This window comes from Ceratotherium simum, chromosome 33 (genome assembly GCF_057802395.1).
Source record: "Ceratotherium simum simum isolate JZ-2026a chromosome 33, ASM5780239v1, whole genome shotgun sequence".
Lineage (NCBI taxonomy): Eukaryota > Metazoa > Chordata > Mammalia > Perissodactyla > Rhinocerotidae > Ceratotherium > Ceratotherium simum.
In genome coordinates this window covers 14,772,605-14,781,612 of record NC_141932.1, presented here as the reverse complement: position 1 = coordinate 14,781,612, position 9,008 = coordinate 14,772,605, and the positions used below count along the sequence as shown (strand labels likewise).

At 52.6% G+C, this 9,008-nt stretch overlaps 1 long non-coding RNA gene across 1 annotated transcript; it reads right to left on the bottom strand.

The window, feature by feature from the left end:
* Positions 1-551: 551 nt before the first annotated feature.
* LOC147912837 (uncharacterized) lies at positions 552-7,987 on the bottom strand. The gene is made up of 2 exons (XR_015549465.1): positions 7,217-7,987; positions 552-1,721 (listed from the first exon to the last, which is right to left on the bottom strand). It is a non-coding gene; the product is annotated as an uncharacterized LOC147912837 (long non-coding RNA).
* Positions 7,988-9,008: the final 1,021 nt, after the last annotated feature.

Genomic DNA, 9,008 nt, shown 5'->3' with positions numbered 1-9,008 from the left:
GTATAGTGGGCTCCGGGAGTCAGAACGATCCCCCTGGGTTCAAATCCCGGCTGGACATGAGACCTTGGGCAGCTCACACGTCTTTGGGCTTTGGAGTCGTGCTTCGTAAAATGGAGGTGATGAGAGTACGTTTGGCATGCTCACCCTGCCTTATTTGGCTCCAGAGCACTCCTATTACATATTCATTTGTTTGGCTATTTATTGTCTGTCTCCTCTTGGAGAAAGTGACCTCCCTGGCGGCAGGAACAAGCCTCCAGCACAGCTGTACATTCTCATCCCCATGTCACAGATCGGAAAACTAGAACCAGGCCGGGCACGAAGTAGGTTTTCACGGTTCAAGGACTATTTGTTGAATGAATGCTTGTCGGGCATCTAGAGCGGCAGGGAGTGCGCCACAGCGCCCCCTGGTGGCGAGTGGGGAACTCGCACCGCGAAAGTCAGCCCGCATGGCCACCGAGATTTCCCACCAGATCTTCACGCAGCCTGATCCCGATGGACTAACGCTAGAACTGAACTCCACTCCACATATCAATGCAAAGTCTTTCTTACGATTATTTTTTGAACTTTCAAATTTTATTTTCAAAATTCTCTAAAACGTTGTTGAAACTGAGCGTAACTTACATATTTTTGTAAACCCTACGAATCCCAAGTGTAAAACTCCCTGTAATCAGCCCCCTGGAGGGAAGAAAGAGAATATTACACGCCTCCCCAGGGCCTTCCCTCATGCCCCCTTCTAGTCATATCCCCCTGGATAATCATTATCCCGGACCACCAAGAAAATAAGGCAGGACGAGGGGACAGACATAGTCCTGATCATCATTATCCTGAATGCTAACGGCAGATATGAGTTTTGCCTGTTCTAGAACTTCGTATAAATGGAACCACAGTCTGTGCTCCTTGGTGTCCATCTGGCTCGTCACCCAGCATCACGTTTGTGAGATTCATCCTTGGTTCTGTGCATAGGGAGAGATTGTTCATTTTCAGTTTTGTGCAGCATTCCTTGTACGGAATTTCTACAGTGCCCCACCTCCATTCCACTGCTGATGGGCATTCGAGTTGTTTCCAGCTTGGGGTTGTATTCGTTTGCTTGGGGCTGCCATAAGAAAGTAGCACAGACTGGGTGGCTTAAACAACAGAGATTCATTTTCCCACAGTTCTGGAGGCTGGAAGTCGGAGATAAGGTGTCGGCAGGGTTGGTTTCTCCTGAGGCCTCTCTCCTTGGCTTGCAGACGGCCGTCTTCTCCGTGTCCTCAGAGGGTCTTCCCTCTGTGCGTGTCTGTGTCCTGATTTCCTCTTATAAGCACACCAGTCACACCAGATCAGGGCCCACCCTCATGACCTCGTTTTACCTTAATTACCTCTGTCAAGGGCCTATGTCTAAATGAGGTCACATTCTGAGGTCCTGGGGGTTAGGACTTCAACACACGAGTTTTGGAGCAGACACAAATCAGCCCATAAGAGGGGCTATGATGTAGAAGCTGCTACGAACATTCTCCGACGTGACACGTCTTTGGGGGAACACGTGCGTGCAGTTCTGTTGGGTAAATCCCTGCGCGTGGATTTGCTGGCTCACAGGGTGCATGTGTAGAACTTGCTGAATGGTCCTCCACAGCGGCTGAAGCATCTCACACGCCCCCCAGCAGTGCAGGAGAGCTCCGGCCGCTCCACATCCTCGTCAGCACTTGATACTGTCAGGCCCTTGAATTTGAGCCATTCTGTGGCTGGGAAACACAGAGCATTATTTGCATGGTTTGAACGTAGCTGGAATCTTCCAGGGACGAGACTACCTCTTTCAAGGGAAATTGTACTATATTTTGTTCAGAAATCAACCAAGGGTTAGGCACCATTTCTAATAATCATGCCACCACCGCAGCCCCACTTCTGGTATCAAAGTCACATCATCGAAGTGTCTCCTCACAGCGTCCTGTGTCAGTCGGCTGTGCCAGCTGCTGCACTCAAGCCGAGCGTATCTATGTATCTGTCTGTCTATCCATCTAACCATCATCTATCAATCCATCTATCTATCCATTTGTCCACCTGTCTATCCATCCACTTATCTATCCATCCACCCATCTATCTATCCACCCATCCATCTATCTATCCATCCACCCATCTATTTATCCATCCATCCATCATCTATCAATCCATCTATGCATCCATAATCTATCTACCTACACACACATGCGCGCACACACACACACACACACACATACTCTTAACCCTTTCTCAAAATCTCAAAATCTAACAAAAGGATGTTGACAATATTCCACTGGCGAGTGTTCAGATTCTCTTATACTCAGACACATTAGTTATAAGTAGGTGAAGGCATTTGACTCTTTCTTTATGTTTTCCAGTGTAATTGTAATTAATGCATTTTGACACGTGTTGCTTTCATATAAATTACTTTCCTTTAATTTCCCCTTTCCGTAACAGTTAGGTTATTATACTGATTTTTACTTTTTATTTTTTTTAATTTTTATTATTATTATTTTTTAAGTGTGTCCATTTTTTAAAAAAAATTTTATTTATTTATTTTTTTCCCCCAAAGCCCCAGTAGATAGTTGTATGTCATAGCTGCACATCCTTCTAGTTGCTGCATGTGGGACGCGGCCTCAGCATGGCCGGAGAAGCGGTGTGTCGGTGCACGCCCGGGATCTGAACCCAGGCCACCAGCAGCGGAGTGAGCGCACTTAACCGCCAAGCCACCGGGCCAGCCCTTATTTTTTATTTTTATTTTTGTTTTTTTTGTGTGTGTGAGGAAGATCAGCCCTGAGCTAACATCTGCCAATCCTCCTCTTTTTTTTTTGCTAAGGAAGACTGGCCCTGGGCTAACATCCATGCCCATCTTCCTCCACTTTATATGGGACGCCACCACAGCATGGCCTGACAAGTGGTGCATCAGTGCGCGCCCGGGATCTGAACCGGCGAACCCCAGGCCGCTGCAGCGGAGCGCGCGCACTTAACCGCTTGCGCCACCGGGCCGGCCCCCTATACTGATTTTTGAAAACAACGGATGTAGGTAGGACGTATGATCTATGCATCTCATTTCGGGATAGGAAAAGGGGTGTTATGAAAATAATTTCTGTCATAAAGCGCCTTTGGGATGCAATGCGTTGAGATCTGCTGGTCCCACAGGTTGGGGAGACTGAAGGCTCCAGGAGGACTGGGTTGCTTTAGTTGTTCAATATGTGTTGAGACCTATGTGTGCCTGGCCCTGTGGTGGACAGTGCTGGGGACACAGCAGTGACAGACAACCCCAGCCCTGCCCCCACAGGGCTCAGAGTTCAGTGGGGGACAAAGACCCATTCCCAGACAGTGAGGTCCCTGAATGGGCAGGGCTGGGATGTGGAAATCCAAGGGAATTGGACGACGTTGAGGGGACACCTGATCTAGCCTGGGGTCAAGGAGGGCTTCCTGGAGGTGACATCTCAGCTGAGGCCCTGGAGGATGAGGAGGACGTAACTAGAGGAAGAGGCTGGAAGGGTGTTCCCTTGGCAGGAGGAACAGCCTCTGCCAAGGCCCAGACATGAGGGAGAGTGCGTTGTTTTCAAGGAACCGAGAATATTGTTCCGTGTGGCTGGAGCAGGGTTTCCCGACCTCAGCTCTATTGACATTCAGGGCTGGATAAGTCTTTGTTGTGAGAGCTGTTCTGTGCATTGTAGGATGTTCAGCAGATCCCTGGCCTCGACCCACTAGATGCCAGTAGGACTCTCTCCCCAGTTATGACAATCAAAACGTCTCCAGGGGCCGGCCTGGTGGCGTAGTGGTTAAGTTCACGCACTCTGCTTCAGCAGCCTGGGGTTCGCAGGTTCGGATCCCGGGTGTGGACGGATGCACTGCTCATCAAGCCATGCTGTGGCGGCGTCCCATATACAAAATAGAGGAAGACTGGCATAGATGTTAGCTCAGGACCAATCTTCCTCACACACACACACAAAAATGTCTACAGACATTGCAAATGTGCCCTGGGGGACAAAATTGCCCTGGTTGAGAACCACTGGGTGAGAACAGAGTGTGAGGATCCGAGAGAGGGAAAGACATGGCCGGAAGGGTCAGCAGAGGGCTGGGCATCACACACGGCCTGGTGCCATCACGTCCGGCCTGCACAGGGCACCCTGGGTGGCCTCCTTCTGTCTGAAGGACCCTATGGAGAACTGGGCCACACAAGGCTGGCAAGCCCTGAGGACTGGGTTCAAATCCTGGCCCTGCCACTGTAGTGGTCTGAATTGTGGCCCCCAAGACACGTCCACCCGGAACCTCGGATGTGACCTGATTTGGATAAGGGCCTTTGCACATGTGGTTAAAGTAAGGATCTCAAATGAGATCATCCTGGATTAGGGTGGGCCCAAACCCAACGACAGGTGTCCCTGTACGAGACAGAAAAGCAGCAGACACAGAGACGAAGGCCCTATGAGGACAGAGGAGACTTGAGGGACTTGGAGACTGGAGGGGGGGCGTCTCCAAGTCAAGGATTGCCAAGAGTGGCCGGCAGCCGCCAGGAGCGAGGAGAGAGGCCTGGAACAGATTCTCCCTCAGAGCTTCCGGAAGGAACCAACCCTGCCCACACCTTGATTTCAGACTTCTGGGCTCCAGAACCACGAGAGAATAAATTTCGGCTGTATTAAGTCACACAGCTCATGGTAATTTGTTACGGCAGCCCCTTAGCAGGTGGGACCCCCCCGCCCCGAGCCCGTTTTCCCTCTCTGTAAAATGGGTATAAACAGGCACTTGCCTTGTAGGACGTGATGCAAATTACAAGAGAGCATCCTTTTAACCAAGAAGTTAGCAACCCTTTGTGGCGTGTTGCCGCAGGCAGCCAACGAGCTGGTGTTATCTGGCCGGGGGTGTTTCCAGGTAATGATAATAGTAATAGTAACAATTAATGCACCTACTGTGTGCCAGGCCTGTTCAAACAACACACATTTCTTCTCTTACACTTCTGGGGGTTAGAGGTGCAAAATCAATGTCACTGGGCCCGAATCAGGTGTCGGCCCTCTGATTGCTTTGGCCCCCCTGGAGAGTCCAGGATCACCTCCCCATCTCAAGATTCTTAATCACATCTGCAAAGTCCCTTTTGCCACATAAATTGTCATTCACAGGTTCCAGGGATCAGGGCACGGACATCTTCGGGAGCCATTATTCAGCCTCCCCTCCCCTCCACCAACAGCCCAATGGAGTGGGCACTATTATTATCATCATTTTGTGGATGAAGACACTAAGGCTCAGAGAAGTTAAGTAACTTCCCCAGGGTCCCACGGCTCAGGAGGCAGAGCTGGGATTTGAACACAGGCAGCCTGGCCTCAGAGTCCACGATCTCACCTGCTCTCCCCGCCCTCTCTCTGGGGTCAGGCGGCTCCGGGTTCAAATTCCACATTGGGCAACTAGAAGGATGTGCAACTATGACATCCAACTCTCTAGTGGGGCTTTGGGGAGAAAAAAAAGGAGGAGGATTGGCAATAGATGTTAGCTCAGAGCCGGTCTTCCTCAGCAAAAAGAGGAGGATTAGCACGGATGTTAGCTCAGGGCTGATCTTCCTCACAAGAAAAATAAATAAATAAATTTAAAAACCCCAAAAAACTCAAAACAAAACAAAACAAAAAACAAATTTCACATTGGCTGCTGCGTAGCTGGGTGACGTAAGGCCGGTGCCACCAGCTCTCTTAGTTGTTCAGAAAGTTCTAGTGGAAACGCTGAGTGCCCCAAGGAGGGATTCTCAGGGTCGGGCTCACTCTTCATGTTATCTTCTCGTCCCCAATAGACACACAGAGAAGCACTCAGTTTCACTTTTTAATCAGGGAGACGCAACTCGAACTCCATTGAGACACCATCCTTTGGCCGTCAGACTGGCAAAAATTAAAAAGTGATAAAACGCAGTGCGGGCGAGGCCGTGGGGAAGCACGCGCTCCCATCCCGCTTGGCGGAGTGGAAGCTGGCACAAACTCTTTGCTGAGCTGCCGCTCCAAAGAGGGTTTCCCGCTTTGTACACACTTCAGGCCCACCACAGCCTGAGCCCGCCTCTGTTCATTTTTGCTGGAAAGTAAAAATATGAATTAACCTTGGATCCAGCAATTTGTGTCTTTAGAAGCCATCATAATGGTCTCCATTTATTGAGAACTCACAATATATCAGGCCTTGTGTCAAGCACCTTATGCGTATTAATTCATGAATCCATCGAATTCTGCACAACACACCTAATAGGGAGGCGTTACGGGATGTATTTTACAGACGAAGAGCTGAAGTCCAGAGAAGTTTCATCTACTGCCCAAGGTCACACAGTTGGTAAGTGACAGAGCCAGGATTCAAGCCTAGGGCTTCTGGCTTCAGAGTCCACAGTCTTTTTTTTTTTTTTTTTTTTTTTTTTATTAAGATTTTTTATTTATTTTTTGCCCCCAAAGCCCCAGTAGATAGTTGTATGTCACAGCTGCACACCCTTCTAGTTGCTGTATGTGGGACTCGGCCTCAGGATGGACAGAGAAGTGGTGCCTCGATGCGCACCCGGGATCCGAACCCGGGCCGCCAGCATCGCAGCGCGCGCACTTAACCACCAAGCCACAGGGCCGGCCCCAGAGTCCACAGTCTTAATGACGACGTTGTGAGTCCTTTTTCAGCAAGGTTACAGATCATGGACTCACAAAGATGTGTGCCTACCGAAGCTCAATGCATCATTGCCGGCAACTCCCCCAATCAGAAACAACTCAAGCAGCCATGAGACCGGGGTGGGGGTGGGGCAAATTACGGCCCATCTCTAGGATGGAATATTACACAGCAGTTTAAAAGGTTGTCAACCATCTATCGCTAAGTTCAAGATACAGAATTTCAGTGCAGTATATACACTTTTTGTTTTATAAAAGGGAAAGAAAATAGTAGTAATAAAGACTCACTCATTCATTAAACAAATATCTTTCGAGACCCTGCTAGGTACGAGGCAGTGTTGGAGGCACTGGGACACAGCCAGGCAGAAAACAGACAATAGAGTGGAGGAGACAGACAGTGGACACGATAAGCAGGTAAAATATATGCCAGTTTAGAGAGTGAACAAGAAAATGGAGAAATAAAGTTGGAAGAGGAAAACGGATGGGAGGTTTTGCAATTTTCAAATGAGTGGTTACAAGGAAGGCCCCTAAAAGGAAGTGACATTAGAATACAGAGCTGAAGCACATATGCGGTGAACTTGGCAGGTATTTGGGGAATTACATATAAGAGAATTAAGTTGTACCTGTAGAGAGGGCCTCTGAAAGGCGAAGGGAATCTGGTCTGCCCACTTATAATTGTCATCGCCTCCTGTAAGTATTCCATAGCACTTATCATCAGCTGTAATAATAGGTTTAGTATGTCTAAGTTTTGGTTGATGCATGTAACCCCTGGACTCTGTAGCCAAATCCAGCTGAACCGTCTCCAGAGCTTCTTCCAGTTCCCAGAATGCATCAAGCTCACTCACCACAGGGCCTTTGCACAGGCTGTGTGTCCTCTGCCTGGGCAGCCACCCCCTCTCACCCTCCTACCTCTCTTTCAAGGCGTCTCGCACATTTCTGTTTTCTGTTATTTCACCTTTACTTGCGCCTTCCCTCATGAGGGCAGGGATGGGGTCTGCCTCGTTCATCACCGTGACACCCCCTGCAGTACAGAGCCTGACAGGTGAGGCTTCCAAGAGTCACGGTGCAGCTATTTACTGCAACCAGGAAAAGAGAGGAAGCAGGTACAGGCCAGAGAGAGGACGGCGTCTCCTTTTCCTGGAAGGAGAGAATCCAGGCAGAAGGAAGCTGAAGAAGCTTATGGAACACGCTCGCGGCCCAGCTCGGCCCACTCCCGCCTCCAACCGCGGGGGCGCGGCGCCTTTAAGGCTCCCGGAAACGGGCGGCAGGAACGGAAGTGACCCTCTTTATTTCCCCTCTTCACGTGGTGCGGCCGGGAAGTGACGCGCGCGGCCCGGGAGCTGCGGACGCGGAGACCGACGGCGCCCGAGTCGCGGACGCCGCGGGGTCTCCGGGACAGGTGACCGGGGAGGGGGCCGGGAGCGCGCCCGGAGGGGCGGGGCCTGGCGCCCACGTGGGGGGAGCGGGTGCGGGCGGGGCGGCGAGCAGCCCGCGGAGGCGGGGCCGGAGTGCTCTGCGGGGGGCGGGGACTGGACGCCCACATGGGAAGGTGGAGGGGCGCTGGCGGGGCGGGACGTCGGCGGGGGGCAGGGGCCGGGCGGGCAGGAGCTTGGGTGGGCCGCTGGGGGCGTGGCCGAAAAGTTGTGCCCGCGCTGGGGGGGCGGGGCCAAAGTGTTGCCGGGAGAGCTAGGGGGCGGGGCCGGGACGCTGGCGGAAAACGCGGGGGCGGGGCCGAAAAGTTGTGCCCGGGCTGGGGGGCGGGGCCAAAGTGTTGCCGGGCGAGCTAGGGGCGGGGCCTAGAAGTTGTGCCCGGGCTAGGGGGCGGGGTCAAGATGGTGCCGTGAGAGCCAGGGGGCGGGGCCGGGACGCCGGCGGAAAACGCTGGGGGCGGGGCCAGAAAGTTTTGCCTGAGCTGGAAGTGGGTCCAGATCTCTGGCTGGGAAATCAGGGGCGGGGCCGGAGGGTGACGCGAAGGTGAGGGCGAGGCCAAGAATTTGTGGGGGAGCCAGGGGACGGGCCAGGGTGTTGGCGGGGAATGCTCGGGATGGGGTCAGAAAATTTTGCCGAAGCCAAGGGTACGGCCAGAGCGTTGGCGGGGAAGCCGGCCGCCGAGCCAGACCCTTGGCTGGGGGCGCCGGGGGCGGGGCGAGGTATGGACGCCTTGGGGCTGGAGCCAGGGGGCGTGGCCAGAGGTTGCTGGGCAAATCGGGGGCGGGGCCAGAGCGTGGGCTGTCGAGCCGGGGGCGGGGCCAGTGTAATAACGCGAGAAGGAGGGGGCGGGCTCCGACTGTTGCCTGGCACCCAGGGCGCGGGGCCAGGGGGTTGGCTGGGAAAGGCGGAATCGGTGCCAGATTAATGACGCTAGCGTGTGGGCGGGGCCGGGGGGAATCTGGCGGGAAAGGCGGGGCCGGAAAG